General features: G+C 40.4%; 1 non-coding gene across 1 annotated transcript; it reads right to left on the bottom strand.

The window, feature by feature from the left end:
* Positions 1–6982: 6982 nt before the first annotated feature.
* Positions 6983–7086, bottom strand: LOC111557165. The gene has a single exon (XR_002737024.1). It is a non-coding gene; the product is annotated as a U6 spliceosomal RNA (small nuclear RNA).
* Positions 7087–8383: the final 1297 nt, after the last annotated feature.

Genomic DNA, 8383 nt, shown 5'->3' on the forward strand with positions numbered 1-8383 from the left:
CACAGCTGCTCATGAGAGGCCCCCCCCCTCCAGTAGTTAGGGGAGAGAAATGTGTAGTGTCATACAGCTTAGTTTGGAGTCTCACACAGACCTTTGCTGGCAATGACACTTTAAACAAATAATTACCTGTGGGGGCCTCATTTCTTCTTACACAAATAGGGATAATCACCATAATTGTTTCATAGGAGTGTTGCAGGAATCAAGTGAGATAAACCATAAAAGCTGGTGGATAGCAGGTGCTCAGCAAATATTGGCTCTTTTTAAATTTTGAAGTTGGGGACACTTCAAAATCATCCTCGGCCATCATTTGAACTTCCTCATACCTCCACAACTGGTGTGGGACTAAGCAGCTTAGTCTGTGGTCATAACCAGTGTTAGGGTCACTGTCGTCATCAGCTCACTTTGCCAAAGAACACATCTAACATTTTAAAATATTGCCTGGCTTCCCCAAAACAAGTTACTGAGAGATAGTTGCCATCATTTAAAATGATGCAATGTGCTCACACCACATCTATATATTTTTTTTTCAGAATGATAAAGTACAGTCTTTATAAAATAATATAAAATTCTTAATTGCTTCTCCTCACATATAAAAAGCAGGCATATGGGGCGCCTGGGTGGCGCAGTCGGTTAAGCGTCCGACTTCAGCCAGGTCACGATCTCGCGGTCCGGGAGTTCGAGCCCCGCGTCAGGCTCTGGGCTGATGGCTCGGAGCCTGGAGCCTGTTTCCGATTCTGTGTCTCCCTCTCTCTCTGCCCCTCCCCCGTTCATGCTCTGTCTCTCTCTGTCCCAAAAATAAATAAAAATGTTGAAAAAAAATTAAAAAAAAAAAAGCAGGCATGTACTGCAGTCTCCTACATGAGAAATATATTTCACCACAACAATATAAAGGTACAGAAAATCTAGGAGGGGAAATTCATATTTAAATAGTAGCTGTCATCCAAGACTATCAGAGCACACCATAATTCCTTGACATTTTCTTATTATATTTAAAGTTATGAGAATATTTTATTGCTTAAAATGAAAGTTTTAAAAACCGGTCTCTCTCAGTAGAACCAAGAAGGGAAGGAAATAATCAGATATGATTTCCTCCACTTTCTAGACAAGAAAATTAGAGACATGGTGAAGTCATGCAAGACAAACAAGATACAAACTTTTCATGGTATAGTAATGCACCCCTAAAATTAGAAACCAGTATTCTCAATGTGAACAGAGTGAAAAAGGAATTGGAATGATGAATTTGATCAATTTCCTTGCTCTTAGTTTGTTTGTAGATAAATATTGTCGGCTCATTAATGCTTCTGATAAGTTTCCCCTCTAGCCTTGCAGTTTAAGTTCAAGTGACCTACAAAAGGATTTAGCTAGACTTTTACTTCCTGCAGTTTAAGAGGTGGAGGAGATTAAAAAAAAATGTTTGATGTTATTTGAGTCCATTTCTTGGTCTCTAATGAATTCCCCAGTGGCCTGACATCTTAAATTAGCACACTCATTCCTAACTTGGTTTTCTGAAATGAAGCTAATCAAGAATCAAAAGAAAACAGAAGGAAAGTGTTTCCCAATTAAATAACACCGGGAATGTAGGCAACATTTTGGGGGAGAAAATCCTCACATGACAAGACTGCTGTGCCTGAAAGTCAAGTCTGTTCACTTGGTAAGTTGTCATGTGAGGTTTTCATATTGGAGACGAATGATGAACACATAAAGGAGTCATTTTTAAAAACAAATTTTTTAATGTTTTATTTATTTTTGAAGGAGAGAGAGACAGAACATGAGCAGGGTAAGAGGAGAGAGAGAGGGAGACACAGAATCTGAAGCAGGCTCTGAGCTGTCAGCACAGAGCCTGATGCTGGGCTTGAACTCACAAACTGTGAGATCATGATCTGAACTGAAGTCAGATGCTTAACCGACTGAGCCACCCAAGGGCCCCCATGAGGGAGTCATTATTAATGTAGATGGCTCAATGTGTTACCCAGCTCAGGAGCACTACACCAGAAGAACACAGTGATTATCCCCAAGTTATGCATGAGAAAGGATAGATTTTAGGCATCAGGCTCAGGATAAAGTGGAAGAGTAGATAATTCAGTGGAATCAGGGTTATCTCCTAGGTCTATCTAGCTCTTCTTTATGTCCTAGTGTAAGCTGTATTTCTTGAAGACAATTCCCATAATCTTCAGATTATAATTCTGGAAAACTCCATAAAAGCCAGATTTTTCGTTCCAGGCTATGTACATAAATAGTTTATACAAATATAAATGTAAGTATTTATATCATTTAGTATATATTTATAAATAATATTATAGATGTAACTGTACTTTTAAAACATGACTGGTGTTAACATCCTTATGCTCATCAGTAAAGGAAAGAAAACAAGAGACAGGTGTTTTCTACTTTGAAGAAGTTTACAATCTTGGAGGGTAAGAAATTGGCAAAGGAGCTTTTGCCAATGAGAAAGGAAGAGATGTATATATGCTAGAAGAATTAAAGATGAGAGCTGAAGATCAAAATTAAATTATGGTGGATTAGTGGCTGGCAGAAATTGAGAGCATTTTACGTAGACAAAAGCTACGAACAAAGATACTGAGGTTGGAATGAAGTGGAACTATTTTGGGGGCAAAGAGCCAAAATAGATTGGGGCATAGAGGACACAAGCTGGATCATGTAGAAATCAAATTTAGCTAGGTGGGAGATAAAGAAAGATCAGGAGATCTTCAAGGCCAGGGAATGTGCTCGCACTTGGTGTTTTAGGAAATCAGGTGGTTCCTGACATTGGGTTTGAGCAATACTGTGCTAGCCAGCCCACTTCTTAGATAATAGCCCAGGTGCAGGAAATGTAGACCCACCTGAGACCAAAAGTTGGCTTCTCCAGGAAGCTCTCACATATCAAACCAACTTTCTCCGTGGCCGATTTTAAACTCTAAATCGGGTACAACTCAGATTGTGAGTACTTATTGTCATTGCTGACTGTCTTCTTGGACAATATTCCTCCAACATTCCTGTTCAATGTCTCACTGGCACTTTGTCCATAATGGGGCTAGCTGGTGGGTATTTTGGGGGAGGAGGCCCGAAAGCAGGTTCTGAGACTATGATAGATGGTCAAGTGATTTCTTTAGGAAGTGCTCTCCAGAGAGACCTGTCAAAATGGAGAATCAAAGACAAGGAAAGGGAAGGAGACCAAGCAAGGAAGCTATTTCATCCAAAGAAGCAGGCCCAGTCATCCTGCAGAGGAACTCTGGGATGTGAATTATAACCGAGATCATTCTGAATCATCAAGGCGAGGGAGGATAGGTTTTAATTTCCTCTGACCAATTAGTCATTGGCTAAGGAATGCCTGGGGAGGGAGAAGAAAGTAAACTTCCAGGTATTCTAGCTGTCTGTGATGGCAGGCAAATCAGCCCTCCTGAAAAGGAGCTAGACAAGATTCAAAGCAACACGGACATCAAGGGACAGATTTTCCAAAAAGGTATGAGGGGACTGTAATGAGCACCAGCAGTAAATGCTTCCAGGGCACTGGTTGTAGAAGAACAATATTTTTTGTCCTCCTTTTGTATTGGCCTGAACTTGTAATTTTAGCCCCATTAATTCCTCTCACCTGAGAATCTGAGGCATCGCGTTGAGAGGCCCCAGATTTCCAAGATATCTACTACCTCTTTCACCCCACCAGTAAGAAGTGTTCAGATTTAATCCTGCATTGCAGAAAATAATTAGGTCTTTAAAGCCTATAAATTACATTTGTCAGCAGCAGAGAAAACAAATGGAGTTTCTGGTTCTCTGGTGGCAATGATGAATGGCAACATTGAGCTTTTGCTGTAAGAAGCTTGCGTGGACCTAGAAGCTTGTTTATTGGATCTTAACGAAAAAACTATTAATCCAAACCATTTTAGATGGTGGTGGCCATGCTCTGTGTATAAAGGTTTGGGGGGGGGGGTTGTCCTACTGGACTGGAAAGTTCTATATGGTTGATGATGCTCCGACAAGAGAAAATGCTGCCAGGGCACCACTTTAGACTAGAACACACTGCAAAAGTATACAGATTAGACAACCCATTAACTAAGATTTATATGATGCTAGTAGATATTAATAGGGTTGATGGTATCTGTACAGAACATCGATTTCTGACTAACATTCATGATGTAAACCGCTTCCTTAGCTTCTGACTCTACACGGCAGTTTAGCTGCAAAATTTCAAAGTTTAAGGTAAAATGTAATTGATTAAAAATGAGTCTTGAGGTAGGGAGTGTGTAGGCTGAGAAGAAAGCCTGGCTTTTCTCTAACTGCTAATAGGGTAGAAAGCCAATCTGTAGTCCATTGGCAGTCCTTGAGGATTGCAGCGTGGAAAGGCTGTGCACTTTCAGGGAGGTAGGCAGGTTCAAGGCCTAGGGACCTGGTGGAATGGATCATTATAATGTGGGTTTTGAAGATGCTGCAAATAGAACTGCTCCCCCCACCGTAGCCTTGCTCCCACAGCAGTTATTAACTGCACTGTTAAAGCAGAAAGATACCGAGGTTGGGGGTTAACTGAGCACACATTCCCTCATTTTCTTCCTTTCTGAGGAAAGATGTTACATAAATGACTGTATTTAGGCAAATAAGGGTCTGCAGGAGTTTTCAATCAAAGCTGATTTGCTGCAATATCGTTAGTAGGTATCACATTAAACAAATACAATAAATAGGAGACACAGAACAAAAGAAGCAAAGCAGAAAGAAACACTCAGCCAGCTTGTCTGCTTGCTTCTTAGCAACACCCACAAGCAATCAGTAGAATAAACTAACTAATGGAAGATGCTCTCCTGGTTTAATGCTCATAGAAATGGAGAAATCCATTCAAGGTCCCCGTTCAATATGGTTCAGAAAAAAAAAAAATCCTTGCTGATTTAAAGTTTCTACGGAGTTACCTTGTCACCAACCAGAAACCTACATTTGTATTCACAAGTCAGGAATATTACTGTAAAATACAGGAGAACTCTCTAGACCCTGGGCTCAAGGAAGAAAAACAATTCATATCCCTTTTGATCAATAAAAGGGCATAGTGAAGGTATCTAAAAGGCCCTTTGAGCTCCGGCATAATTTCTCATCACTCTGTTCACTCCCTGGAGAGAAAACACTATTCCTGTGTCAAGCATTTATTTAACCCTATGCTGTGGAAGGGACAAAGCGACGTTCTATGGTGGTTGCACACATCCATGAGGCTTGTCTTCATTTCTCTGGCGAGTGTTCCTTGAGGTCAGGAATCCAGATAGACACAGAAATAATTTCCATAACAAGCCTGGTAAACACTGACCACACAATTGGAGGAGATAGTGCGTATTTAGAAATTGGGGAATGGGGAGAGACAGCACGGGTTAAAATAAGCAAAATTCTGGATGTTGTAGCAATGCATTCAGTGTAAACAAAGCTGGACAGACTACATGGCAATCCTAAGCAAGCCAATACAGAAGTTCCTCCACAAATTAATATTTCTTAAATATTTCTTCAATACTTATGAATGAGTTTGAGGTAATTTTTTTAAGTTTACTTATTTATTTTGAGAGAGGGAGAGTGAAAGAGAGAGAGAGGGCAGACAGAGAGGATCCCACGTAGGCTCCAGTCTGTCTGCGCAGAGCCTGATGCGGGGCTCGATCTCATGAACTGTGAGATCATGACCTGAGCCGAAACCAAGAGTCTGACACTTAAGCGACTGAGCCACGCAGGTACCCCTGAAGTAATTTTTTTCTTAATAAAATGATATAAAGAAAATATTGTAATTAGGAATAGATTCCCTCTCACTACTTTACAGCCATTGGCAAAAGAAAGTTCTAAAAACTATGAGCAAAACAGTTGCTGCTTTCTTGCAAGTTTTGTTTTCCTGTCCATCTTATTTTATTATGAGCTGAATTTCTTGGGACGTGTCATAATGATAATGATATCTAAGACGTATTCACTGCCTATTATGTGCCAGGTCCTATGCTACATGAATTAAGTAATCTTTCTAAAACTTCAAAACAGGGGTGCCTGGGTGGCTCAGTCAGTGAAGCGGCCGACTTCAGCTCAGGTCACGATCTTGCGGTCGGTGAGTTCGAGCCCCGCCTGGGGCTCTGTACTGACAGCTCAGAGCCTGGAGCCTGTTTCAGATTCTGTGTCTCCCTCTCTGTGACCCTCCCCCGTTCATGCTCTGTCTCTCTCTGTCTCAAAAATAAATAAACGTTAAAAAAATTTTAAAAATAATAAAACTTCAAAACAACCTTGTAAATTGAGGCCTATAACTGGCCTCTTTTTTTTTTTTTTAGGTTTATTCATTTTGAGAGAGAGAGACTGCATGCACACGTGAGGTGGGGGGAGAGAGGGAGAGAGAAGAAGAGAGATGGAGAGAGAGACAGAGACAGAGACAGAGACAGAGAGAGAGAGAGAGAGAGACAAAATCACAAGCAAGCTCCATGCTCTCAGTGTGGGGCTCCATTTCATGGGCTTTTGATGGGGGAGCAAATCTCATCAGCCTGTTTGGTTTCCTCTCAGCTCTTGCCACTGGTATTTTCTTGTGCGTTCATTCGTGTATTGCCCCTACCTCCTCAATTGGTCTAGTTACACTTTAAGCTTCCAGAAAGCACTGACCTTGCTAATGTATTTATCACCACTGCAGCCTAGAACCTAGAACAGTGTCTGAGACAGGAGAGGCGATTCATAGGTTGACTGAACAAAGGAGAAAAGGAATGGATTTCAAGGTCTCTGCACACTATGCTCTTTCATTATCAGGGATTGTTGTGATTATCCTCAAAGTAACATGTCAAGGTGCTTAATCATTGCCCCCTGTCTCCATGATAGATGTGTGGGCTTTGGCTGTACTTGGTGTCTTATCCTTCATTTCACTTTATGGTATTTGGCAGTTTTGGATCATAAACTTTTTTTTTTTTTTTTTTTTTGAGAGTGAATGAGTTTATCATGTCTTTTCCTAAGAACAGCTTTTTCAGAAAGAGAGTGAAGGGGGTTCCCAAAGGTGCTGATCTCCTGGAGGAATATGGAACATTTCACGGATTTGTGTTTCATCCTTGTGCAGGGGCCATATGTATCTCTGTATCCTTCCAATTTTAGTATATGATCTGCTGAAGTGAGTGCAAGACTTTTTCTTTCTCTCTTTTCTCTTTCTTTCTTTCTTTCTTTCTTTCTTTCTTTCTTTCTTTCTTTCTTTCTTCTTTCTTTCTTTCTTTCTAAAATCAAACACAGATTCACACACAGGCAGATATTTGAGACTAAAGACGAAACATTGAAATTCATCACGAAGAAGAACCAGACACGCTGTTTGGGGCACATTTTTTGCCTGGAAGATACTAAGACATGAAATCGAAGTTTGGATAGTTTTGTTGTGAACACTGAGCCTCCAGCTAACCCATGGTCAAGGAGCTTAATCAGAGGGAAAGGGGAGGGGATAGACAGTAGTTCTTTTCACTTTGAGGGCTCATTGGATTCTATCGCTTCCTGAAACTGCATTACAGCACTTATAAAGCAATTAGACTGCTGATATGCTAGAACTCTCCTAGGTTCATCCTTTTCATCAAGTAATTCCTGCCAGGGACCAAACAGTCTGGAACTAGCTTAATAGAACACTATTAAGAATAATCACTATTTGAGTTCCTTACTTCCTGGAAACCTCAAAGCATAAACATATAGGTTTTATTTAGAAGAGATCCTGTGAGTTGTAGAATTTTATCACTGTCCCTGATAGATAAATGGCAGCATGGGAGATTTTTGTCTGTTTTCCTATACTCAGAAAATAGTAAAGGTGGGACAATCCCTAGCATTTACTTGGTTTTCTTTTTTTTTTTAATTAAAAATGTTTATTTATTTTTGAGAGAGAGGGAGAGAGTGCACACACAATCAGGGGAGAAGCAAAGAGAGGGAGACAGAGGAACTGAAGCAGGCTCTGTGTTGAGAGCTGAGAACCTGAAGTGGGGTTCGAACTCACAAACTGAACATCATGAGATCATGATCTGAGTCAAAGTTGGATGCTTAACCGACTGAGCCACCCAGGCGCCCGTATTCTCTTTTCATGAAGATGTTCTACAAGGTTCTTTCACAAATAAATACATGCTGGAGAATGTGTGGTTGGGAATGGGAAGAGGTTCTAAGTGATGTAAATTCTAGCCAAGATGTGCCTTTCTCATGTAAACGCAAAGTTCAACTCAAATTTATAACTAGAGGAAGAAAAAGAGAATTAACATTGTTTCCCTATAAATCAACAGCATAATAGTATTCACTTAAATATGCCTTCCCATTCATTAGCCTGTTCCATTGTGCCAACATTCTATGGAGCAAATTGTTCTGACATAATTTTCCTTGTGTTTTCAAGGTGAAGGGACTGACTCACAGCGTTTAGGTCTTGAGCTCTTGCTCCAAATTTAATTCAGTGGTACCA

The sequence above is a fragment of the Felis catus genome, chromosome D2 (genome assembly GCF_018350175.1).
Source record: "Felis catus isolate Fca126 chromosome D2, F.catus_Fca126_mat1.0, whole genome shotgun sequence".
Lineage (NCBI taxonomy): Eukaryota > Metazoa > Chordata > Mammalia > Carnivora > Felidae > Felis > Felis catus.